Here is a 27850-nt window from a genome sequence, read left to right as displayed (position 1 = left end):
AGATCCACATAACCCTCTATCCTATTTCTGATACTTGACAAAAGTGAATGTCGAGGGAAGAAAGAATAGAAAACTGTTACTCCCCAGCTGTCAGGCACTTGCAGCTTGCCAGTTTACCGAAGGGATGGGCACTATCTGATTACTAAGAGGCACATGCAGATGTGTGCCATAGCTTTCCATTCACAGATCTCTGTGTAATTTAATTTCAGCAAGTGTATTTTCAATATAGTGTATTTTCATCTTAACATTTGTGTGTCCTGCTTCTGGCTGGGATAAAGTTAATTTTCTTCCTGGTAGCTTGTACAGTGCTGTGTTTTGGATTTAGTATGAGAATAATGTAGATAACACACTGGTGTTTTAGTTGCTGCTAAGTAGCATTTATACCGAGTCAAGGATTTTACAGCTTTCCATGCTCTGCCAGCAAAGAGGTGCACAAGAAGCTGGAAGGGAGCATGGCCAGGACAGCTGATCCCAACTAGCCAAAGGGATATTCCACCATAGGATGTCAAGTTCAATTTATAAACTGGGAGAAGTTGACTGGGGGCGCTAATTGCTGCTTGGGGAGTGGCTTGGCCTCAGTGGTGGTAAGCAACTTCATTGTGCATCATTTCTCTTTGTTATCTCCCTTTCTGTTACTATTATTATTATTATATTTTATTTCAATTATCAAACTGTTCTTATCTCAACCCATGAGTTTTACTTTTTTGTCCAATTCTCCTCCCTACCCCACTCAGAGCTGGGGGGAGAAGTGAGTGGGTGGCTGCGTGGTGCTTAGGTGACGGCTGGGGTTAAATCATGACATTATGCCTAAAACCCATTGAAGTGTATTTGTGGAGAAAAGAAAACCCATGAAGTATTATTGATAATGGTTTAAATATCAACAGTGTCTTAATAGTATAAAAATCACAATAAAAGAGGACAGAGTAAAAACGAAGTTCTTGGCTTTATCTTATTAAAAAGATTAGACAAATGCTGCACAGATGGCAAACAAAAGAGATATTTATTCAAGGATATGTGAAAAAGTCTCAAAGCCACAAGATTAAGAAATTAAATTTGAAGGGAGAGGGCAGGGGTATTTGAGAAAGCATGAAAGCACAAAGAAATACTGAGGACACAATAGTTAGGAAAACATTCTAGAAAAATAGATGAAGTTACTGCAGACTCCTGGCTATGTAAGAGAGATCTCAACAGCTTTATAGATAGATGAAAAGAGCATGAAACCATTCACTGATAACCTGAAGTAGCATTTCTGCTTTTGTTCCACTGAGCTGAACTGTATCAAATAAAGACGATCGCAGCAGGAGTGGCTAGAATGTACTAGACTGAAAACACTGATGGTAAAGAAGGCAATTAAAACAATAAAAGTGTGAATTTGAAAATACAGGATGTCTTTTTGTCCACAGCCAAAGGTAGTAAGAACTAGTAAGAATATAAACAGAAGGTTTAAGAGGGGAAAAAAAAAAAAAATTACACCAGGGACACATTCAAAGTGATGGAAGAGATAATAGTAACGTTAAAGCTTGAGCAGAAGAATTCATAACTGAATGCGTCTAGATAACAAACATCAACTGACTGCACGTGGTAATGTGATGAGGGTGGGATAAAAAGCAAGGGACACAAGAGTTTTGTAGGAGGAGAGACAGAGCTCTGCTTTACCTTTGTTATCAGCAAGCTGTCAAGACAGAAATGCTGAAGATGCTAGATGAAATGCATGCCTGCACAGAGGCAAACAAACTGTGAGCTACAGATTTGCAAATCATCTGCATAAAAATAGTACCTGACCATGTATGAGAAGAAGAGGTCATCTGGTGATAAGAGTCGCAGAGAGAAGACAGTCAAAAGCAGCACAGCATTCCTACAAACTAAAGGAAGGAACAAGGAAAATATCTACAAAAATGCCTCAAGAAGCTGGAGCAGTAACTGCAGAGACAAGAGAACTGTACAATAACAGAAGGAATAGAAATTATGATAGAAGGGTGAATGAGTGAACAGTTTTATCTCTGAGAAAGCACGAGGCAAAAGCTGCAATCTTTGATCAAGAGATCATTATTTTAGGCTTGCTGAAACACTTTCTGTTGTTAAAAAGAGGTGGAAACTAGACTAGGGTATACTTCGGAGTACATGTGAGGAACACAGCACCTTTCAGAACATATTAATATGGGGAGCAGGACAAAAAGGAGGAGGAATGAGGACTAATATAGTGAGAAAAGAAGGGAGCTGTATAGGATGAGGAGATGGATTGGAGTAGCGAGTGGCTAAACCCTAGAGAACAGTAGTAGCAATAGTTGTTCCTGAGAAGAGACAGGAGAAAGAATCTCCCCCAGTGAGTTCTAAAAGAAAATAGATGCAGAAGCAGAGGGAGACACTAGCACTTAGCTGGGTTTGACAGTCTGATAGAAATGTATAAAGTATAAATGAAGTACTTGACTGTGAAGGAAGAATAACAAAATTGAAATAAAGGGATTAGGAAGTCTGTATGTTAAAAATACAGATGTATTTTTAATGTACCTATATAAGAAAAACATCGTGGCACTGGAACAGCAGCACTGAAAGCAGCTGTATAGTATGAATTAGGAGGGTAGCTGAGAAGGCTTGTGCAGTAACAGGAAACTTGGAGAAAAGGGAGTTAACAGTATTGACTACAAATTTAGTAATTCTACCAGTCAAGATGAGGAAGAAGGAACTAAGAGATGCCCCGAAATGAAAAAGATTAGTGGGTCATTAAAAGATACTCTATTCATTATAAATTAGGAAGAGAAATAATTATGAAAAAAATTGAATTCATGAAGAGAATAAAAGTCTATTAGTGCAAACAGGTGAAACCAAGAGAGAATTTGGTGCATGTAAGAAATCCAAATTATGACATCAAACAAGGAAGGCTGGAAAAAAAGGGCTAAATTGTCAAGTAAATGAAGATGAGAGATTAAGGACTCATCATGAGGCCAAAAACTGTGCGGGCCCTCAGAAGATATCCCAGATGTCCTCTGGAGATTTACATCAAAACTTGTACCAGTGGCCCACGGTGATGCCATCTGCTACATCAGAAAAGGGAAGAGTTCAGGAACAGCCGAAAGTCAGCGTGGCTCTCACTTTATCAGACTACAAGAGGCAAGGTGACACGATCTTTAGGAATATGAAAGAACTCCTGTGTGTTAGTCATGTTAGATACTGAAATCAGGAAAGCTATGCAGTACCCTCTTTGTCTCCTAGCTCTTTGTCCCGTGATGCAGTCATTTACCTTCCCATGTTCAAATCATGTTTGCTCTCCCAGACTGCAGAACTAGACCTCTTCCTCCTTCAGCATGAAATCTACTGTTTATCACAAAAACATTTTGCTAATAATAATGAGCCTATAATTCACAGGTGTTTTCCAATCCCTGTAGTCAATGTATTTTCTCATTACTTAAGCAAGAGTTATTAAAACAACACTTCATTAACGAGTCTTAGAAAGGGAATGTAGCATTGCAAATGAGTAAGTCTGAAGTTTAAAATCCTTCAGGCATTCTCCTCAATGTCTTTTGTGACTTATTAGTCAAGAATCCTAAACCACATCGGGCCAGACTGCATCCCTACAAAGTTACCTACAAACTTTCTTAATGAATATCCCCATAAAAATCAATAATCCTGTTTATAAAGTAAGGTGCTATTCAGCATGAAAAGGAGCCAAATGGTATTGCAATACTTGTATGAGTGCACTACTGCAATTCCCTGCTGCCAACGGGTTGTCCAATAAAGTTTAAGATGAAACAGGTTTTCAAGTAAGGGATTGCTTGTAACTACAAACTGAAACCCGTAAATTAAGTGATAGCTGTTCTGGAGCAATTTAGTGACAACTTTCTATTATTGATTCTAAAATGAATCAAAATTTTCACATTGGTATTGGAAGATACAACATTTCTATTTCACTTTGCTTACTTGGTACTAGGCAATTTCTCTTTCTATTACTTTTGGAAAAAAATACATTAAATTAATATCTTGGAAGATTTGTTGTAAGCTGATACACAGGTTTTATACACTACAAGAACAAACATCTGAAAAAGCCTCAGATTTTTCTCCCGTTTAACTAAATACATAGAGCTCATCTCTATTATGAGTTACACAAACAGCAACATTTAAAAGGAGTGATGAACAGCTTGATACGTAAAACTTTAATCAAAACCCAGAAGCTGTAGATTTACACTGGTGTAAATGAACCTCATCAGTCTTTCTCAGAACTGTTGTTTAAATCACTTAGCTATAGAGTAAGATCACGCTAATCTGCATGAACAAGTAGGAGAATAATTGAGGTCTTTGTGGTTGTTTACACTGTATTTACAGTTGTTTTGCATGGCTAGAGCCGTAGAAAACAACTGGTGCCTGCTAGTTAATCTGGCTCATTTATTTGTCCATTTATTTTGACCACTATAATTTGTTTTACAATATTTGTGCTTTAACATAATGCTATAGTAAATGTAATATAGAACACTCCAACAAGTCCATAAAGTCAACTGGAGTATAAGCCCTCCGTAAAACATCCTGCTCTTCAACCTTTGTTAACAGCAGGAAGAGCAAGGCACATTTTCTATGTGGCAATTATAGCATGAGAGGATTAGCGAGGTGTTGCTGTAATGTGAAGACTAAGCTCAGCAGCTCCTGGGTGTTTGTTTCCAACTTGAAAAGATTTAATTTACTTCAAGTCAAGTCTGTTCTCTCTCCAGCATCCTGTTTTTCTCCACTATCTGGGGACTCCTCACTTAAACTAAAAAACTGCTGAGAATCTACAAGACATTCTCATTTCCTTTTTTTTTTTTTTTTATTATGGCAGTAGTACTTTATATTTAAAATCAGTTAAGTGCTGCCTGCCTTTGCTTCACCAGCAGGACTTTCCTCTGAGACTACTATTAAACTCAATCAGTAAAGCAGTTGGCTCCACAAACGTATAGGAATAGGGCATCTGACCTTCTCTCCTTCTTTCTCTTGAAAGTCCATTGAAGCAATCAGCAGGGGTTACTCATGTTTAAAACCTCCAGAATACCTCCCTAGCCCAGTTATGCAGCAAGTGGAGATGTGTGAAGAGCTATAGAGTGGTCATGTTCAGAAAGATTACACCACAGTAGTCAAGTGAAAATGTAATTCGTTATTTTGCTGAAAAGTCATGAATTGGGCTTACAGAAGCAAAAAATCATTTATGTGTCTGACTGTATCACTATTTTGGTGGTTAGTATAGACTACCATACAGAGACCTACTCTGTACCAAAGTAAAGAAAAACATGCAGTGTGCTACAGTAAATATACAACGGATTTTTTCTTAATCATATAAGAACAGAAGTCACAAGACTTATCTGAACATTGTGTTGTTACAGACTCAGTTTTCCTTTTTATAGGTAGCAAAGTAATTCCTTTCACATTTAAACTATATGAGGGGGAAACAATAATGTATCACTATGAAAAAAGAACCATTCCACAATACTTTAGGTGTTAAGTTGTGGCTGCCCCCTCCCTGGCAGTGTTCAGGGCCAGGTTGGACGGGGCTGTGAGCAACCTGGGCTAGTGGAAGGTGTCCCTGCCCATGGCAGGGGGGTTGGAGCTAGATCATCTTTAAGGTCCCTTCCAACCCAAACCATTCTGTGATTAAGTGATCAAGCATGTTCAGATCAAATTATTTCCATCTCATACTAAAAACTGGATAGATAGCTGATGCTTTTCCCTTCACTGCCCAAACACATACTATAGCTCTGCAAAGAGATAAAGTAAAAACAGAAGGAAGCTAAAAAATTGATAAATCAAATTACATACTACAATTGTCCTAGTTGAAAGCTGTCACACGCTTAAAAAAAACTTCTGTCTTTGTTAATTCTGATGATTTGGGAATTATTTTGTTAAAATACCAGTGCTCCAATTAACAACAAACTACTAACATACTTGAGAAAAAGCTAGACTCTACCAGGGATTTTTTAAACCAGATTTTATTATTGATTAATGGACAGTTCTGTTCAAAATTGATGCTATAATACAGACTCAGCTACTGCCAAACTGATCTGTAAAGACAAACATTGCACCGATGTGAAGCCTTAATGGCTTCAAAAGAAAGGAGTGTTCTCAAACGTGATTACAAAATTAGGCCTTACAACATTACCAGTCATTTTCAACAGAATAGTCCAAAATTTCTCATGGTTGCACGATGTATAACAGAATTGCATATTTATGTTTTAATAAATTTTAGTGTTAATTAATCTTTCATTGTACAGTTCTTTTGCTCCTTTTCCCCCTTCCCCTCTCTTCTTTTAAAATTAATGGGTTTATTTTTCATATATTCTAAGCAGCTTTGCAGTCAAAGTTTTATAATCATTACTAAACAGTTACTACGGATGTCTTCTGGTTTAAGTACAGCATAAAGCCAGGCAATTTCAGATGCTATCTTATGGTAAATAGTAGAAAAAGAATTCCTTTTAAATACACACTACAATATAAATGGAAATTCTGGAAAGTCTGAAGCACTGTGTACGTCTTGGCTTAGTGACCTGTACAAGCAGTGCTCTCTGGGACTAGCAATGTATCAGATATGCAAATCCTGTGCAACAGCTGTGCTACACTTGGACATTTTCAGTAGCAACCCTACAGCAAAAAAAAAAAAAAAAAAAAAGTTTATAGGCATCTATGGACACACTTGGCACATTGCCAACGGCAGTCTCCATATGGTTCCCCATAGATCTGGCAGTATCATCTTTTTCCACACTAATATCTTCTGTACTGAGTTCTGCAGTTCTGCACTAAACAATGATTACTAAAACCCTCTATGGAGAACTTGACTTACAGTCATCCTGAAGTTTGTGAGATATTTTAAATATTCCTCTTCCCCTGCCACTAAGCAGCGTTAAGTAACAGAATGAGCCCAGCCTGGCTGCAACCCAGCTTATCCCTGACCACTCGAAACACCAAGTGTAATTTGTTTAGATGCTTGCTGGAAAATAAGCTATTTCTCATTTTCTTTTGTTCCACAGACCTTTGCAGCAGGCCGGTAATTTCTTCCAAGTTTAGTCTAATTGAAGCTGGAACTCAAGGTAATTGAGAGCCTAATCCAGAGGCTTTAATAGAACTGGTGTCTTTGAGGTTGTGATGCTGGTAAAGCACTACCTACCGATTTAAAAGCTACAGTCACACATGGAGGTGATCAATCAGAATTTTGTGGGCTAGACTATCACTTGACAGCTGCAAGCATTTCACTTTCAAAATACAATCATTTAGCTATAACACCAGCACATGTTGCCCGGTAACTAAACAAGAATTATAAGAAAGCGAGTCAAAAATGCTGCACAATTAAACAACTTGCCTCCCTAAAAGAAGAGACAGGTAGGTGGAAAAGAGAAACACCCATTCTTAATTGTTGTAAGTATATCAGAATAGTGAGCAGAAATTGCTCTGTACTCTTGTCAAGAAAGTTCTTATGAAAAATGCACTGGTCTTTTTTTTTTTCTTTTTTCCAATTCCTTTTAAAAATTTGAAGTGGATTGATTTTAAGAATACACACAATGTAAATTGTTATCTAAGATGTCAAGGTGTAGCTGCAGCTTTCCGGCGTGGAATACTGTAGAGCCATCAGGAAGGACTGGAACAGATGAGCCCATTCTCACTGCTATCTTGTGCTCTATTTAACCTCTTGCTTCCACATGCCTACTAGTAACCTTATTACAAAGAAACAGCACAGTAAATTGACACTTCTGAAATTTCTTGTATATTTTCTCCAGTGTGCAATTTCTGACCACTATGAACATGAAGAGCGCCTCAGTGATGACTGAGCTGGGGTTGGGGAGATTAACATGAAGTCAGAAACAGGACTTTTATTGTCTTATACATAGAAAAAAGGAAAAAAAGATCTCAAAGTTATAATGCCTTTGATTTATGACATTACTACATCTGCACTCTAATCACTCAAAACAGTTCAGTTAGGTCCTGAAAACTTCCAAGGACAGACACTGACAGCTTCCTTTAGACAACCTGTCCCAATGTTTCGCTGTCTTAACAGTGAAAAAAGTTTCTCCTTATATCTAGGCAGATGATGACCTACAACAATAGAGATGTTCTTTATGACCTATATTATGGAATTCTTTCATAGAAAAGGGTAAGGGCAATACATGAATATTTTTTTCCGAGTTCACAGGCCAAAATATATTTTGTTGGCTCAGACCTCAAGACCCAGGTTCCAGTTATTTGCATGCACGCAGCCTTTATGGGTTTCAAAGGAAAAAGTACTTCATGCTCAAGAGCAGAATATAACTGGAAATGACTAACTCTATTTGACATTAATATCACAATTATAGTTCATGCACTGTAGCTAGTCAATTCTCCCAGCTAAATTACTTCATCTTATTTACTAATCATCTGAAGTAGGATTCAGAATTTTATGATGATGGCAAAATGGAGATACAAGGGTGTCATTAGCTTTGCCTCTATTTTCACATTATTTTGATGAAGCATGCTCAAATATGGAGAAAAAAAATTTAACTTGGCAACATATTTGATTAAAAAAATCCCAGGCATTAAATTACTGAAACATTCTTTTTTTCCTTAGGAAAGAAAAAAGATTGATTTTTAACCAAACAATTTTAAGGTCAATAATGTTTCCATAACCTAGATACATTAGTTTCTATACTTTACAGAAAAGTTTGAATGACTTTTACATTAAACACATGTAGGGAGGATGATAGTGCACCAGAGACAATATACACGGAGTTAAAACCATTATTTTCTTAGATTAACCTAAATCTTTCTAAACACTGGTGACAATAAAGCAAAATATATACTTTCTGACCACCACTACTTTTCAACCACCACCACTGGTGCTGAGGATCTGAAATCACATGGGAAATCTCAAAATACACGGGACAGACCAGCTGTTCAAATCAGTCTTTTGCAGCCTTACGGTGAGAACAAATCTACAGATCTACCCACACCATTATCATAGTGTAGCCAGGATGCACTGAGCAGCAGAGAGAGAGAGTGGATATGTTGTAGGGCATATACCCCCTATAGTAAATATTCCCATAAAAATCACAATGATACTTTGCACACACACAGAACATGCCACATCGTTGCTTTCTGTCTTGTCTGAACAGCAGATAGGCTGTCTTAAGAGACAGCCGGTAAGAAACCCAAGAGAGGAAAGAATGGTATTGTCTGCCTGTTCAGCTATCACATGCTGAAACCTGGGTATTGATGTGAAGCTCTAAGTCAATAATGATATCAAGGGGAAATGATTGCTCCCTAACAGCAATCGTGCAGTGCTCTAAGGCAATGACTACGTGATCCTGAATGGTGAGAGTATATGAAAACAGAGCACGTTCTGTGGCACAACTATCTAAATTTCATTTACAGTCTTTGCAAAGGAGCTGAAAAACTTAAGGCTATACTGACAACATGCCAGTAGAATACATTTATCTCTCTAAGGTGGCCCCCTACCAGAATGTCACGTTGCTCCCTGTAAGCACCATCCATGCATCTTGCACACCTGGTTTCCCCCCACTGAGCACCATCTCTGCCCTTTTCATTCCTCTATGATACATCTCCACAATTTTGCCTTTATATTGCTCCCAATTCTAACTGTGTCAGGCTTTCATTCACTTTGAAAAATACCAAGAAAATGAGTTAAGAACGTCAATACAAATTTATGGAGGTGGCATTGCAATGTCAAATCAAGAATATGGTATCAAGATGAAATACAACAGTGTCAGGATAAATGTACCAAGCTGACAGCATAAAGTCAAAATGGAGCAATGTCACTGCAGATCTACAAAAACAACATTCATCTGTCAAAACAAAATCATGTCATTACATATTAAAGAATAGCTTAAATAAACTGGAATGCTTAACTATTCATTCAGATTAGCAAATCCCACCCACAAAACACAAGCGTTTGGCAGATGTAGGCAAGTAAACTTTGATACGGGACTTAATACCACAAAACCAGTTAGATTCAAGAGCAGGAGGAGCATGCGAGTATAAGGAAACTTCTAAGTAAGGACCAACAACCACTAGTCAAAGAGCCAAAGTAATGACCAAAGCAATTGCCAAAGAATGACCCCAGAATAAGTATGACTATTCATGCAGGAGTGAGTTCACCCATCAACTTTTTTAGCTCTTCACCTTTATACAACTGAGGTATGCTGCCTTACCTGTTACAGTTCAGTGCCAAGCACGACATTTCTTTCCTTCTTTTCCTGAATAGCCTAATCCCTCATCCTGACTTGCTACGGAGAGCGTGTAGCCCCAAGCAAAAGGTCTCTAGAAAGCCCTCACAGCTGCAGACCTGCTTTAATTCTGTTTCTGGGACTAATGTCCTCATAAAACAAAATGCAGAGCACTTGTTAAAAAACTGTGGATTGAACTCAGGACTACTAATTTTAAACTCCACACAGCTGAACACACAGTTGCTTCTGAGAATTAACATATTATTTGATGTCACATGTGCAAATGCAAAAGGAACACTTTTAGAAATGTTTGAAAGTTTCCACAGGAGAAGCAAGGTCATGTACGATGGAGAGGTAAGCAGATGGAACGACACTCCAGCAAGTCACTGAGCAGGTGCTGCTTTCAGCAATGCCTGCTGTAACCTTAATCTATGAGCTGTGTGCTTAATCTTTGCACTGTTGAGCCCTTCAGCCCAGTTCAGCACAGCAATCACTACACATGGAATAAAAATATCAGCTACAGCATCTCCATTTTTCAAATCAGGAATGGAAACAATACTGCTTTCTTTTGGTCTTTGTGTACAAAGTCACCTGAGATTACAAGTCTCTCTCTGTTTGTCCAAAATACAGTATAAACTCTAAGAGAACTACCATTTTCTTCACTGATGATCATAATCCTGTGTGGTGGTTTGACCTTGGCTAAATGCCAGGTACCCACCAAGTCGCTCTATCACTTCCCCCCCTTCCCCTTTTTTTTCTCAACAGGGCAAAAAGGAGAAAGAAAATAAGATAGGAAAAAAACCCAACCCTTGTGGGTAAAACAAAACCAGTTTTAATATAAGCAAAGCGAAGCAAAGGTCCGCACGCAGAAGCAAAAAGAAAACAGATTTATTCTCTACTTCCCATGAAGAGGCGCTGTCAGGATCAGGGCTCCCATATGCGGAGCGGTTGCCTTGCAGGACCAAGGGTGACCCCAGCCCCTTCCTCCTTTCTCCCAGCTTTATACTGAGCAGACGTCACATGGTCTGGAATATCCCTTTGGTCAGTTGGGGTCAGCTCTCCTGGTTGTGTCCCCTCCCAAGATCTTGCCCACCCCATCCCACTGAGGGGGGAGGGGGGAATGTTGGATGAGCCTTGGTGCTGTGTAAGCACTGCTCAGCAGTAGCCACAACACCAGGGTGCTATCAACACCCTGCCAGCTCCCAGCGTAAAACACAGCACTGTGAGGGCTGCTATAGGGGAAAACAGATTCCAGCTCAGCCAGACCCAGTACATCCTGATTTCAGTAAGTATGATCCTACATGCTCTCGGTTGTAATAGCTCTAAATTTGACCTGAAACTAAAAAAAAAAGTAGTTTTCTCAATGCTAGTAGTTGTATCCATCAACACATCATTCACACTCTTCAAAACTGGAGATTAAGTTATCAACATTAGGAGCATTCATACAGATATACAATTCACTAACTGACATCTTTGAAAGGTATGATTTTATGTCTGTGTGTCTAGGTGTCTAGTGAATTACAAAAGAAAATTAAAAAATTCATACATGAAAAATGCATTCTCTCCATCCTAACACAGCTTTAGTACAGAAAGGGACTATGAATCAGTAGAGAACTGTAAATAAAATAATCATATTTAAGGAAAAGATTTCTTATTCCTAAGGAAAGTAAAACAGGTAATGAAAGTTTATATGGCATTGAAGAATGTCTAACATTGGTGCTTACTCTAGTCTTCTTCAGGAAACGCATTGAAAATATCTATGCTTTTGATGTTTCTAGTCAGGAAGATCTTTTATTGCAATGTAGTCTCTTTTACATATCACTTCCCTGGTAAAATAGTTTCTTATCCTCTATTTAAAAAAATCCCAAATCAGGACAAAAAAAAGGCGATTTACTTTTCATTCAGAAAATGTCACACACATGTCATTGACTGCCACTTCCCAAGGGACACTGGCTTGATGCGTTAAGCGTAGGGATACCTCTGTGAAGACTGCATATGTAAAAGTTAAAGACGAGATAATTGTGTGTTATTTAGTATTGCTGCAGAACACATCAGTTAACCAAGCATAACCCTTACACCCTTCCACATGCTCCTATTTTCAGGAGTCTCCTATTAACTAAAGACTGCAGGTGTTGAGTATTCACATAGAAACATCCATGCTAGTCATCCACATCCAGTGGAAGGCTATACTAATTTTGATATGGTCAGTATTTTAACTGGATCCTCAACTGTGGCCATGAACGTACAGTGGAAAACAAGAAATTGCATTTGTACCCTCATAAGACACTTCATAGTAGTGAATGGTAATTTAATGTAAGAGTATGTATGAAGACTCTGAGACACCGACCTTCAACAGAGGCACTGAACTATGCTGTGCTGTTTCTGAGGGTAGGATGAACTAAATTCTCCACAGGGATGGTTACAGCACTTGAGACTTAGACTTAGTCTCGGTCCTTTCCCCAAAGCTTCAGAGATTGGAAGAGGAACTAAAATTTAATTTTGATTCTTTCTCTGGAGGGTTTTTTTTTTTTCCTCAGTTAACTTTAATATGAAACAAGCTATGTTCCTTTAACAACGCAGTGTTATTCCTTCCTCCCTCTATCCAAAAGGATTAAATGAAGCTAGCAGAAAAACCATTAGGGTATTCTAACAATGAATAGTTAAAACCTCATGGTCAGGTAAGGAAAGGTGTACAAATGAAATACTTTACAAGCACTAATCTATACAATTTATGCTGATTGAATCATGATCACAGAAGTAAACAAAAATGTTATTGAGGCTGACAAGTCCTTAGTTACCTACCTTCTTTTTGTGATGAAACATCACAAAGCAGGAAGGTGATCAGCTTCGGAATTAGGTATTATGTGAATTTTTTCAGACAGTACTCTACTACTTACTACACATAACCAAAGACAAGGTAACATATTTTTTACCATATGGGGAATTTTCTTCTTCCTTTTTAAAGTAACAATATTCAGCTTTTCACCCAACTCACTATCTGATTTCAGGACCAGCAGGGATCAGCAGGTGAGGTTGTTAAATAGAGATGAGTTTTTCACCACAAAAGCACAGAAAACATTATCCTGATATGTTATGGAAATAGGCACAGTGCACATACATAAACACATACAGTTGAAAGTCTCAGAAATCATGTTTCCTTACAGTCTAACAGAGCGGATAGCAAAGCAACAAGCTATGCTCCAAATGGGTTCCTTTGCCTTGGCTGAACTCAGGGTAATTGTCTCACCCATCTCTCCTACAAGTCCAAAAATTACCTCCCAAGACATGTCATATCCTAAGCTTGTTTATTGTGCCTAATCCACAGATACCAGGGAAGTCTTCATTATAACTACCATTTTGAGCAGATGATCAATATAGTTCAGTGACTTCTTAAGACACATTACCAGAAGCTCCTGCCTAGTTGGCACCAATCCCCAAACACTGAAATCTTTAATGAAACTTAATTGCAGCTTTCCCTCATGCAAGACCTACATCTCTTAGGACTGTATTTTGGTATACAGCATTAGTGATACCTATTATAAAGCATGATAATAAGTTTCCAGAACCGTTGGTTCCCAAGGCTAAAACTGCATATAAATTTTAGTGCTGCAACAGATGCCACCACATACATTTACATTATCTAAACCATTACTTATTAAATAATCTGCCTGGAAAGATTGCTTTGCATTTGCCAGTTCAAAGATTCAGCATTTCAGACTAACCAAGCAGTTTAGATTCATGCAGAGCCTTTACAGTTTGCCTTGATATTACATTGTGAAATGGTTACCTAATACTTTAAAGTTACATATTAATTAAACATTTCCCATGTGAACAAGTACAAAGGAAAGGAAAGAGGCTACTGTCTAGACTAAAGAAGGTATTTGTAATCAATTTCTGCTTAAACGTGAAGAAAAACTAGTTCAAGTTGCTTTATCTGCTTTTTTGTTTCTATACGGCAGGCTGTGGATGGCCCAATTAGTACGAGGCAGTCCAGTTTGCAAGGTGCTGTGTAAACAAATAAGTGTCTGCCTCAAAAACTCCCACCTTAAGATTATGAAAAGACACAAAAAAGACAAAGCAGAGAGAAGGAAGAGGCAGCAGTGAGATGAACATCATGTGCATAATAAGCAACTCCCCTAGTACCACCCAGACAGCTACTGAGAGGAATTACGATGAGCTATTCTACATGTGCCAAGAGCTAAGCGTTGAAAGAAAAGAAAAAGCCTCTCCTTCAAAAATGAATTCTCACATCCACTGAGAAGACTGTATTTTTTAATTTTCTCCATTTTCTCCCAGCTTCTCTAAATCTAAACAGCCCATGGAAGCAATATCAATTTAGCAAAGTTCTGATGAACACCAGGAAAATCCTTGATGGATTTTTACTTTCTTCCTACCTTGCCCACCAAGTTCCTTGGTGCCCTGCCTACCTGATGACACACTCTGGAGTCAGTCTGCAAGACGTGCACTTCCACAACAGCTCAGACTATATTTTCTTTCACAGTAAACTCTATAATCTCAATTTCTTCTCAGAAAGAGTTCAATCTAAAATCCTGAAATATTGACATGGATCATAAATTCATTTTAGATCTTAACTCCAAAATGCTTGTTAGTGGTGTCACCACACAAAAATCATAACTACCAGAATTTCACCTGAGAAACAGGGAGAAGTGTTGAAATTAAAATCTTCTATTGCAAATAATCTAAATGGTTTGACTCTAAAGATCCAAACGGTGGCGGTCTCACTTTTCCAGTTCAAATATGCATAAAAGAAAAGGTATGTTTATGAAATATAAACATAATTTTTCTAAGAAGATAACTGCTATTCTAAAGATTTGTAATGAAACAATAAATATTTGTTCATATGACTACCTCCATTAACCCAAGTCAAACTGCCACTCTCCAAAATAATTTATCAATGTGCCCAGACCAAATTCATAACATTTAGCTGACTTTGAATGTAGATCTTAGTATGTAGAATAGTCTCCCTCTTGAGGCAACTCCGTTCTTGAAACAAACCTGAACTTGTAGATTATCAGGTGCTCCCCACAAAAAATGTATTGGCAAGGAGAGGAAAGGTACCTACAGAGAAAATCTCAGCTCTGTCTAGAAATGCCCCAGCAATGATAAGCTTCGTAAGGACTCCCAAGGCACATAGATGGTCAGCGGAACAGCACCAAGGGGAGGGGAAAAAGGCTTGTGTGCTGTTGCCAATTCAAAATCAACTGCAAATTCAGTGCTTCCAAATGAAGCGGATAACTAACTGAATAGATCACTACCAAACCTACTGTGAAATAAAACTGTATTTGTCTTGTATAGCCAAAAACCAGTGCCACACATTCACAAGGTGACACCGTGCTCCCTTTTCCCCACTGGGCCTCTGTATTTGGATTCACGCAGACTCTGTGCTTATAAGAGCACCAGTTTGCCTATGATGTTTTCAGTAAAACCAGATGGCAGCCTGAATTTCTGGGTTTGCTGTTTCTAAGAGCATTCATCTAGCTGAGTCTGACCCTTGTTCCTTCTGAGTGTGTGCGACAGTTTTCCAAGCAAAGCCTCAACAGCACTGCCACTTCTGCTAAGGTACTCTCACGTCACCGGTTTATGAGAAATGAGATTAACTGCATCTCAGATCCAGCTTCTTTACACCATGTCCCACAGAACACAGACCTACGCCAGTCTACTCAGGAAACAGAGAACTCTCGATCATCAAGCATCATTTTTTCAAATTCTAAGATGCAAGATATTCCTCTCACAGAATTAATACAGGTGTAATAGATAATTGGTATGCCACAACGTCTCTTGTATAGTTCATATATGTGTCAAAAGTATCTTTAGGAAGGAATATATCACAAAACCCTGTCTGCTAAACACCCAATATAGCAAAATAACTGACTTTAGCTATTGATAACACACTATCAAAAAGGTTTAAACTACAGCAGGTTTTTTTTTCTTGTACTTGACACGAGAAACAATTTCATTACTCTGTTCTTAATAAAGAACATGTGCACTTTTGTTGTCTGGACTGATATGAGCTCTTCATTTAAAGTGTTACTGCTTCTCTCATTAACATAAAGTTCAGACCCTGCAGAACTGCCAACTTCATAAGATGCTTTACACAGGGGGAGGAAACAAAACACAAGAGGCCAACTGTTCATAGGATAATGTCTTCACGTTGTTGTTTAGCTGTCTACAATAATTAAAAGAGCTTTGATATGTATCTCACATTGGGGTGAATTTTGCTTTCCCTTCTGCAGTAGTGTGAACAACTACACACAAAAGTGCAAGTCAGTTATGATCATTTAAAAATGTGTTCACTTCTGTAAAAAAAGTAGCCTGAGGTTTATTTCTCACATGAAGTGTTGGGGTGTTGATTTTAAAAATTACAGCCTACAGATACTAGAACTCTAGTTGAAAGCATTTTCCTGACGGCGAGACTTATACTGGGCTAAGTAGTAGTGACTCAGGACAAATATGTAGTTCAAAAACTGCCATGTAATACACTGAATTACCATCACTTCAACCACATCACCCTGTACTTTAATGCCTTCCTCAGCAAACAATTCCTGAGAAATGCTTCAGCTACCTGCAAATAGACTGTGGTTACTTTCTGCTGGGTATACAAGAAGAAAAGAGTGGAAGTTGGCATCGTTACCATGTGTGTTACAGTGCTCACCTGAGCTCAGGTACTAGTTATTAGATGTCACTTACCCAGGACCATTGGTAGAAGGCCATACACTCCTGGTAGATTAGCTCCCACTCCCGGTTTATTACAGAGCAGATCTGTCCAAAAATCTGACAGAGAACAAGATAAAACAGACAATCTGACACCAACTATATCCTAAAATTTCAATTGCACATTCAACACAGAAGAGCAGACCAAGACTGTACATACTCAGAGCGGTTATCAGATGCTCAGCAATTCAGCTGAAGTACCTGTTTTTGATAGTCGGGATTAAGACAATGTAAATATATACTGAAAGTAGGTACAGTTCTGAAAAAACAAAGCGACAAATACACTTTAAAGCCAACATTCTAATGTTAAAGGAGGTTTTTTATCTTATTGCTTGCTTTTAAGAAATGGGACCCCAGTAAGTAAATCACAGTGGATCTGGTAGATGCTGCTCCAAGCAGCTTGACACTTCAGTCACTGAGATCTCTGTGCCTACTAGAAATCCTGACAAGCATTAAATTACATTTACATATTCCACTGGAAGATCACTGTAAGGTAATGTCAATACAGAACTGAGACACCTTTCAATGATCCTGCAAATGATCATGAAACTCATTAATAATCTTTTAAAGTCTAAGCAAAGACTGTATATTTTAAGTGATTAAAAAAAAAACGAGCAAGAATTTGGGTTTGCAATGCCTCTGAAATCAATTAGGATGCAAGGAGATTATGTCAATGATGAATATTGTTAATGTATTTACTCAGCATACAGATTATCTGTGTATGTTTTTAAGTAAAAGTTACTATGAAATGGAACGCAAACACAGAAATATACATGCATGTACTACACATTATTCTGGACGTTGAAAACTACAAAGAAACAGACCTGCAAAATTATGGTGGCAGAGGTAAAGCTACATCAAAGTAAATTAAATTACAACCATGGAGTGAAGGTACAAAGAGGTTACACAACTTGCCAACTGCCAAACAGCGAGTCAGCACCAGGCTCAGAAACAGCAATCAGATCCATGAATCCTTATTCTGGACATTAAGTTCTAGAGTATCATCATTTCATAACAACACTGAGAAGAAGATGATCTTTTTAAATAACAACTTCACACTGAATTAGTGGAGCAATTAGAAAGAAAATCTATGAAAATGTAACATTTGAATTTATGTTCTCATTAGTTGTCCCTCATGCACACGCTACCTGTTGGCACTGTCTAGTCTCCTTAGATATATTTTACCACACCTGTTTGGCTTAAGTGACTAGAACAGGCTGAAACTGAAGAAGTAAGCACACAGACAGAACCAGTCTAACAAAACCAGCCTGGAAAGCTTAAAAATAAAGAGACAGAGCTAGAAATGTAAGGTAAGTGTATGTCTGCATCCAGATATAGCCGCACTGGCATAATGACCTCAACAAGCTTGGCTTATATGCAAGGTCCAGGCCAGCAAATTTTATAAACTAATTTTGGGCTCTGTACGATTTTCAAAGGGGAGATAGATGTTTTCCTGCTTGTGTAGATCACTTGCTTTAATGGGGCAACAGTACCTCTCAGGGTCTTATCAGGCTTCATAACACAAAGATTATTATGTTACTAAATCAATGCTGTCGTGTCATTGCCATCTTGATTAAACCACTAAAAAATGTGCACATCCTGTCAAATCAGAGAAACACAACCCATCAACATACCAATTATATATTGCATACAGGTTAAAAACTAACAGACACAGTTTCAGGAGCTGATAAATAAGAGGAACTAAGCTGAAAATAAAACCATCCTCTCAGTAAAAGAAAGAGACCAAGTATGTCATGTAACACCACGGATCCTTACTGTTATTTTACATCTTTAAGCCCACATAGGACTATGTCCTTGCTCTCACAAACACATTACTGCTGCAACCCTGGTGAACCCATTCCTCTCCAACCCTGCTCCCTGCCCAAGCACAACCACTGAGCTCACTCTGTTCATCAAGAAGCTTCTTTCTCCTCATTATAAACAAGCTACAAGTCTTATTTTGTGCCAGTATCCCTGCCCTAACTAATGCACATCCACTGGGTCTGTATTTCATTAGAAATCAAGCATGTAAAACAAGCTAACCTGAATCCCAGGCATGGCTATAATCATCATGATAAACGGCTCCAACAGTGGAGCCCTAAATATTACACTCACAATTCAGGTTTCATATTATCTACTTTGAAGCCTTGTATTAACACAGTATGACTCCAGCATGAGAACTGCCATGTTAATTTGCTCTTACTTATGCTGACAGCCCTCTGTGGCCCCATGCCAAATAACAGGCACACAGATTAATACGTTTTATACCTGCCATGTTTTCCTACCTAAGACAGGATATGAAAACCTTTCACAGACTACATCCTGAGTTCCTTAGTTTTTATTCATACCCAAGCTAAGAAATTTTGACTAAGTCTAATAGAATTTTGACTACAAATTTAAAGGGAGAGTTCCTGCATTATACACATCGTTAATTTTCGCAAGTGTCCTGAGTAAAAAGGTAAAATTATTTTAAAAGCACCTATAACTGCTACAATCACACTGAGTAAACTCTACTTATGTGTATGTTATGTGTACTGTGTACATACAGAGTATGTATTCTGAGTTCCACAAAACAACAGAAAACCAGCTGGTACAAGTAAATATATATCTGATAAAGGGGAATGATCCTTGACATACTCAAATAGTTAAGAACAACAACAAACCCATCAGATCTAATACAGACATACAGCTGATGAATCCATGGGTTAGCTTGAGCATAATTCATGGCTCAGCATGCTCTCAAACACATCTTTCTAAGCACGTCTCCACACACACCTTATGCCAGCCTCAGACAGCACTTTGAGAAAACACTGCAGCCTCATTCTTTGCTTTTCCCCACTGTGTCCTTCCTTGTGTAGAAGTGTGTTGGCATAAGATCTGTACAATGAACCAGGGCCAGTGAGCTTGTCTGTATTAAAAATAACTGCACTTCATTTTATTGGGCTAATTTTAACCTGTACGAGCCTTCTGATCCAGTTCATAGTGCAGCCATATGAAACTGCCACTACAAGCATGAGGGCAGTGAAGAGGCTGGAAAAAGGGACTGGCAAATAAAGAAGAGAAGGTCTGCTCCTTTTGTCAGCAACACGGGTTTATCCCTCCCTAAGATGCCCACAGAACTGCAGTGCTGGTTTCAGCCAAGATGGTCCCACAATGCCATTGCAGCAACTACCCCAAGAACAGCAGATCAGCCTCAGCTCCCTGGATTCCACATGCAAACACCTACAAGTAAGAAAGCCTCTTCTCCTAGACATTCCAGAATGGGTTTGGTGTCCTGGGTTGAAGACAAATTTATTCAACCATTCAGTGGGGATGTTTTTATTTTGCCCAAGGTTTTTGCTTGTTGTATTTTATATTTTTAACTCAATTTGCCTATCTTTGATTTCTGAAAGGTTAGTACTTCACCTGTGTCCAGCACTAGGGCCCCCCCAACATAAGAAAGACATGGAGTTGCTTGAGCAGGTCCGGAGGAAGCCACAAAGATGCTCAGGGGTCTGGAGCACCTCCCCTGTGAGGACAGGCTGAGAGAGTTGGGGGTGTTCAGCCCAGAGAAGAGAAGGCTCCGGAGAGACCTTAGAGCAGCCTCCCAGTGCTGAAAGGGGCTACAGGAAAGGTGGGGAGGGACTCTGCATCAGGGAGGGTAGGGATAGAACAAGGGGTGACAGGTTTTAAACTGAAAGAAGGGAGAGTTGGATTAGATGTAAGGAATAAATTCTTCCCTGTGAGGGCAGTGAGGCCCTGGCACAGGTTGCCCAGAGCAGCTGTGGCTGCCCGCTCCCTGGCAGTGTTCCAGGCCAGGCTGGACGGGGCTGTGAGCAACCTGGGCTAGTGGAAGGTGTCCCTGCCCATGGGAGAGGGGTGGGACTACATGATCTTGAAGGTCCCTGCCAATCCAAACCATTCTGTGATCCTCTGACTTTATCCCCAAAGCTTTTATTTCTAGTTACATCATTCTTCCTTTAAACAATTAAATGAGGGATACAAGACAGAATGTTTTTCAAAAAAGAAAATATTCACAGTCCAACATTATAACATTGAGGTTGAGGCCATCTAACTTGCCCTATCTGCTTTCTTTCAGATGCTCATTTTTGCAGGAAGGAGATTTTGGACAGGGAACAGGCTTTTAGAAGATTTCTTGCTACATTAATAATTCTGAAATTTCCCCAAATAGCAAATTTGCTGTACATGTTCCATGGCACATAACATAGATACTCTTTGGACATTATCTTCCAGAAACAAAAGTGAATAATAGCACTGAGAAAATAGCTTATCTCTGTGGGACATGAGAGTGAGGGGGAAAAAGAACCCAGACGGTGAAGACTCAATCCAATACCAAACCACTTCATCTCAACTCCACAGAAGGGTATATAGATAATTGCTGCACAACCTCTTCTCTGAAAATTGCTTCCCTCTAGAGCTTTTGTATTATCTTTCAGCAGCACAGTTTTTAGAGGTTCAGTACGACAAGACAACTGGGTGTCTTACAGTTTCTAATTCAGAAACAGGCCTGAAAGCTGGAAAGGGGCACACTGACCAGGGTGAGGTCCTAGCACCACCCACTACCACAAAAGGGATCATCTCTGGGACAGTAGTCACTAATTTTCGCTAAGAGGTGGACACAAAGTCTTCCTGCTACAAAGTAGATTCTCTACTATCACTACTACACTGCCAAATTATCACAAGTAAACAAACTGCAAACAAAATGTCTTCATGATCCTAGCCTTCCAGGTGAGAGTGTGTATTAAGCCATATTAAGGTATTAAAATGTAGGTTAAATTCATCAGTAAAAGGAAACAAAGCACTTCATATTTTCAAGTGTGATCTTGCAGAAAGCTACTGCTTGGAAAGCAACTTCACAGTAAATCCACCTGTCAAAATTCAGAACTGAAGTGATTTTTTTTCCCCAGAAAATAGTTCTGCACCAATACACCAATAATTCCCTTCCAATATAAAGATATTTTCTGTAATATTCCACACATGGAAGATGCCCTTGAATCTAAAAGGAAAGAGATCGGCTACAATGTTTGACACTCACTTCACATGCTAGCTAAGGTGAATCACAGATGTCTTGGAAAGAAAAATACATCATTCATGCAAAAGGAAAGAACAGTCTACCATGCCAGGAATTATGGAGCACAGTAAAGCTGCCCAATAAACTCTTATGGCAAGTGTGGTTTGGACTTGAATAGCTAAAGGCAAGCCATTAGACTTTATTTTAGATATTAGACATATCTTTTTCATCTTAACCTCCGTGTTTTCTTTCTTTCCCCATATGTAAAGGCAAAGAGCATGAAGCTGAAGAACAAGCATCCCTCTAAGTGTAGCAGGCTTAGTCCTGATTTCGACATTTTCTCTCAAGTGCATTTTTCCTTCACTGTAGTAGGATATTAAATCCTTCTGGATTTAGCAGTAGTGCTGGGTAATTGCTGTTTAGATACTACTTAACAAAACTACTCTTTTTTTTCCATTCTTCATCAATATAGAAAAATATCTGCTTCCAGCCAAAAGAAAATACAACTACTGAAATAGCCACAGCAGATCAGGCAACATGCACCCACTGGTAGCACTAATTAGGATGTAAACTCCTGTGCAGGCACAAGACAGTCCTGGGAGGCTGGATTATAAACCTTCTTCCCATGCCTTTTGTACTCCAGCCTAACCAAGTGATTTGCCCATTGGATAATTCTGATCAGTCTCTGTTTGGAGATGCTTCCCTTGGTCGCAGCCCTTGCAGTAGCGATGGTTTAATGAAACTTATTCTTACTACCAAGATAAGGCTTCCTACATACTTTCAAAGACTAGCTTTTTTATTCCTACTGAATCCCTAGTTTATTTACCTAGAATATACCTCCTAGCAACCAACACTATCACAAGAATTTTACCTGTGCAACTTTTGGAGCTACCGTGAACCTTTATTTCTCAGAGAATACTAAAATAAGCATGACATTTTACTTCAGTTAAACAAACACCCTTGTGCATTTTTCCCCTGTGGCTATAAAAGCCAGATACCAAAAACTCTGAATATGTGATCTCATCATCATGTGGCTACAGCTCCTGATAAATATCTTCTTTCTTCCTATGAGACTTTAAGTAATAATAATACTTGGCACTTATATACTACTTTACATCTTGAAAACACTGTACAAACATGTTCATAATTCATCTTCCCAATTTATCTATGAAAAAAGCTACAAGGAACTAAGATTATTAATAATCATTATACTATATATTTATTAAATCCTGATGGCCTACTTGGCCCCGAGTATGAAGATAAATATCTGCCTCAAGGACGTCACAATTTAAATTGTGAAGAATATGTTGAAGAGTTGCCAAAGATGCACCTAATGCTGACAGCAAAATTCAGGCCCAGCAAAGGTTCAGATCAAATCAAAAGCCAAAGTCAAGTTTATGATGGAAAAATCAAATAACTTCAACAGTAAACCAAAAGTTTTAAACCCAAACCCTTCACCTGGAAACAAGCACAACAGGATCCCTGTCACGTGACATAAGACTACCATTCAAGAAACAGAGTAAATGTGTAGCTTTATTTTTAAAAAAAGCTCAGATCCGACTAACAGAGAGAAAAAAACCACGCAGGTAGCTTTTTCATGGTCTTGAACAATCAGTTATTGTAATAACCAAAGTTTTCTAATAGTTTTGTTGGTGGCTTTTTAAATTTTGATTTTTTTACCAAATCCTGATGCAACACATAGGGTATTTTATGAGTTCTAAAATATGACCTTCTTCTGGGTTTAAACAAGAAACAAGTACTGCATCTCTCGGCAGTCTTAATTCAATGTTGATGCATGCACACTAAACTAGACATCACAGCTTCAGGAATTTTTTTAAAACTAGGATAAATAGCTATCAAACATCAGACATCATCTAAGACATCCATACATCAGAGTTAAAATTCATATTCCACTTTTTTTTTTGCTAAACCTCATAAAAACCCCAGATTTGTGTTGCTCACGTAAGCACCCTGAACTGTCAAATCTCCTCTTGGTATGACGATTCTAACAACAAAGAAAAAAGAATCAGATATCCTTCCTGGAAGAGTCAACACTTCAGACTCAGGTGGGGAACAGGACTGGATGAGAGATACGATTTACACGTAGGTAAGGCACTACACTGACTATCAACACTGTATTATTGCACTCTTATGAAGTCAATGATCTTTACAAGTCACAACCCTGCGGCTATTCAGCTGAACATTTCAGAACAGATGCCCGGAGTTCAGAACCTAGCATAATATTAGGAGCCAACTACTAACAAAAAAATCCAGCTTTATTACTATTTGTTATCATCACATTTTGGCTTATATTTGAATCTTATGTGATTTCAACTATTAACAAAACTGGAGACACAAAATCATTTCAATGGCATATGGTTGTGTACCACATAGCTTTCCTGGGAGGATTCACCATCCAACAGCAAGGTGGGGTATTAATTTATGAATTGCAGTTTGTACTGCTATAATACCTATCTTTACCACTAGGACAAATGTACTCCAACATGTGTCACCTTGGGCATCTAGCATGGACATGACCTTGGTAAAGTAACAAAATAGAGAAAATAAAAGACGATGTGTAGTAAGGAGGTAAAAGAAAACAGCAGTAAAAAACAAATAAGCATATTCTGAGTCACCATCCCTGGAGGTATTTAAAATGTGTGTAGATGTGGTGCTTAGAGACATGATTTAGTGGTGGACTTGGTAGTGTTAAGTTCACAGTTGGACTTGATCTTAAGGGTCTTTTACAATCTAAATGACTCTACGACTCTATGATTCCGTATATCTTGGGGAAAAAAAAAAAAAAAAAGTGGCAAGCCATCAGACACAATTACAAAATATAATGAAAGCTTCCAAATGAGATATAGTAGCCTTCTAGTGCAGAGATCTGTGGCATGCTGGCATGTTGTATCTGAAAGCAGAATTTCCTAGCAACTGTCACAATTTACGACCTCTTGCAAAACGCTATATATATTTTTCGCTATGTTAAAAATGATGACATATGTAACAGGTTGAAAGACTGTAAACTAATACTTTAAAATTGATTATTTAGTATTTCTTAATGAAATTACTGAGATTTTAAAATTGCTCTGCTACTTCCTCTTCCAAAATACATACCGAAAACAAGACAGTACAATCTTAAACACCAATTTATCTTAAAAAAGCAATTGTTACTTTCTTTCATATCACATATTCACTTATGTAAAAACCAACTGATAGGTTCTCAAAGTAAAATAGCACTTAAGAAAATAGCATGACAGCTCTTTTACACAGAAAGTAATTTGAGCTAAGCATGGGTAACTATTGAGAAGAAAATGATAACTGTCTAATAAATATTCCTTTTAGATGAATGGTTTTCTATTTCTTTCCATTTTGTAGCTTGAATAGGATGATTCACTACTAAGAAAAAAATATTTAAACATTAGCACTAGGTTAATTTAAAAGAATCAACCCTAGAATTACTCATGAATAGAGTTAATATAAAAGTTCAAGGATACCAATTCTTTTGTTGTGTAGGATTCCTCACGTAAACCAAGCTACTTCAAGTAGTTTGACTTTGGTCTCAGTTACACCAGCTTTGACCTCAAACATGGAAATGAGTTCAGAAAAAACTTCCCACTCACAATCAAGTTCAGTGGACCTTTGGGATCCAGGGAGCTGATCCCATTATGTTCTTATGTCATCTGCTGACAGGGCTTTGGTGGCACCACTTTAATTACTGGAACTCAGAAGCCACAGAGAATTTCCTTTGGAAGTTGATGAAGGGGAAAAAAATTCCCCTCTTACCATGGCCTAGGAAAGGGAATGTAGGGGACAAAGAGGCCTCCTTGCTACATGAGAAATTTAGGAAGAAGTTAAACCTACTGTCACTGCATTATCATGGCTTCAGATTTATCACTTGTTTTGATCAGCAACTTCCCACAGGACACAACAGGTGGGGGTGGGTTGGCAGTACTCTTCTTGCTACTGCAATTGCAGTGCCCACATTACTTGATGCAGTTCCAGAAAGCTAGTGCACCATCTTGCCAACTGTAAGGAACTTAAATAGTTTACCAGCTTTCATCACAAGACAGATAATCTTCCTCTCAACTCACTGCAGTGGTTAAATTGGATACTAAGATGATGCCATGGGTTTAACTCCATAGAAAGGGTAAAACAAAACAATTTTGTCTTAAGAAAAGGGTACTAAATACACCCCTCTATTCTAGACTGCAGAGAAAAACTAGTGTTTTCCATACCTGTGGCGCTTATCAACCCTACAATTTCAGTTGCATGGAGACCTGGATACTTTCAGCAGCAAAAGGACTATATCCTACCACAACAGCAAGGCTGCTGCAGCCTACTAGCAGTCAATTCACATCATCCTTATACTACTGAACTCTTCTGCTTACTATGCCTTATCACAGCACTAAATTTTTAGTGTCTGGAATTGTTCTTGCCTTCTCAATCCAGGCCAATGCAACAAAGCTTGATTTTTGTCCCCAGCAACATCCACTTCCATAGGAAAACCAAACAAAAATCATGCAGGCTGCATAACCACACCTCTTCAAAAGGATCCATTTCCCTAGAGACTCATGACATGACTCAGTCAGATCCACAGAGGCATGAAAACTAGACCCTCCACTGGAATGGTTAACACCGGCTTCCACAGAAGTATGTCCATTTACATCAACTTGGAACCTGCAGTCTGAATTAAGGCCTGCTTTCCCTCTTTTTACACAAAATACATTCTCAAATCTTAAACAACAACAACAACAAAAACAAAAACAAAACAAAAAAAAAAAGGAGAAAATTAGATTCCGCTTCTTAAAGTTTAGTATGCAATACATCTACTTTGATGTAGAGTCAGGCTTTTATTTCCCCAAACAATAATAGTTAAAAACATCCCAGATAAACCAAGAAGATACATAGGCACATACTATTCATAACTTATTTTAAGTTCTTCCCTATTCTCTTGATATTGTTTGTTTCTCCTAACTCATTATTTCAGATCTAAAATAATGTTGGAAACCTTTGTGAATGTGGCAAGCATTCTTAGCTCCATCTGCAAAGCACATTTGAAATACTGTATTAATAACTCGCTTTTTCTAAACACAAAGAAATACTCAGGTTCAGAAGAGGAGGCATGTATCGATCGATCCAGGAGGCAGATTAGTAAGCAAAGTCAAATCAGATTTAATTAACAGTTACTCAAACACATGCATTGATGGAAAAGATTTACTTTAACTCTGTGTCTAGTGGTTTAGTAGCTGACAAAGGGACATCACTGACAGAACTCTGTTTTCAGCTGTCACTTAAATATTATCAATGTGACACTAAGGGAATGCCCTGACAGTCAGGCTGCAGACTCCAAGGCCCCGTAACAACAGAAGTTTGACATTCGCATTATTTATACCCATGTCAAATGTTATCATTCCCTTGACAGTTCAAAATAGGTAATACACAATACCGTGGATGATAATAAGTATATACTTCAGTGTTTCTTAAATTGTAACCTAAATCAGATTGCAGCTAATGCTCTTTTCCTATACCTCAGCTAGAAACTTACATTACCACTGCTTCTCATTGTTGTATTCAGTTACACCAAAGTAATCCCTAATGCAGAAAAAGTCACAGATAAGCGTACATAAACTGTCTTTGAGACCAGTAATCCTGGGGTCAAGTTTTCTCCATTATATAGATGGAGCAGCTGCAGAATAGGTTTAAATTAACCAACCAGAACAGCTTCATAAGGAGTACTTGCCTGACATCATCAGCAGAGAGTATTCTAGCCATATCATTTCTGTTTTCACTCCCAGCCCAGGCCCCACCACTAATGTGCTGTGTTGTGAGAAAAATGGGTGACTTGGACCTAGCCTTAAGGCTCTGGATATGTATCGTTATCACAGGAGTCCTCCAGGAGCAATGTAAGGGAACCTAACCTCAACCAAGGGCTTTGATCATC

The 27850-nt window shown here is 38.4% G+C and overlaps 1 protein-coding gene across 1 annotated transcript in view; it reads right to left on the bottom strand.

Annotated features, from left to right (window-relative positions):
- SPAG16 (sperm associated antigen 16) overlaps positions 1-27850 on the bottom strand; it is a 304682-nt gene that overhangs the window by 146300 nt on the left and 130532 nt on the right.

Source organism: Athene cunicularia (genome assembly GCF_003259725.1).
Source record: "Athene cunicularia isolate RWA chromosome 7 unlocalized genomic scaffold, athCun1 chr7_part1, whole genome shotgun sequence".
Classification (NCBI taxonomy): domain Eukaryota; kingdom Metazoa; phylum Chordata; class Aves; order Strigiformes; family Strigidae; genus Athene; species Athene cunicularia.
Note: the sequence above shows the minus strand (reverse complement) of the source record. Positions and strands in the feature narration are given on the sequence as shown.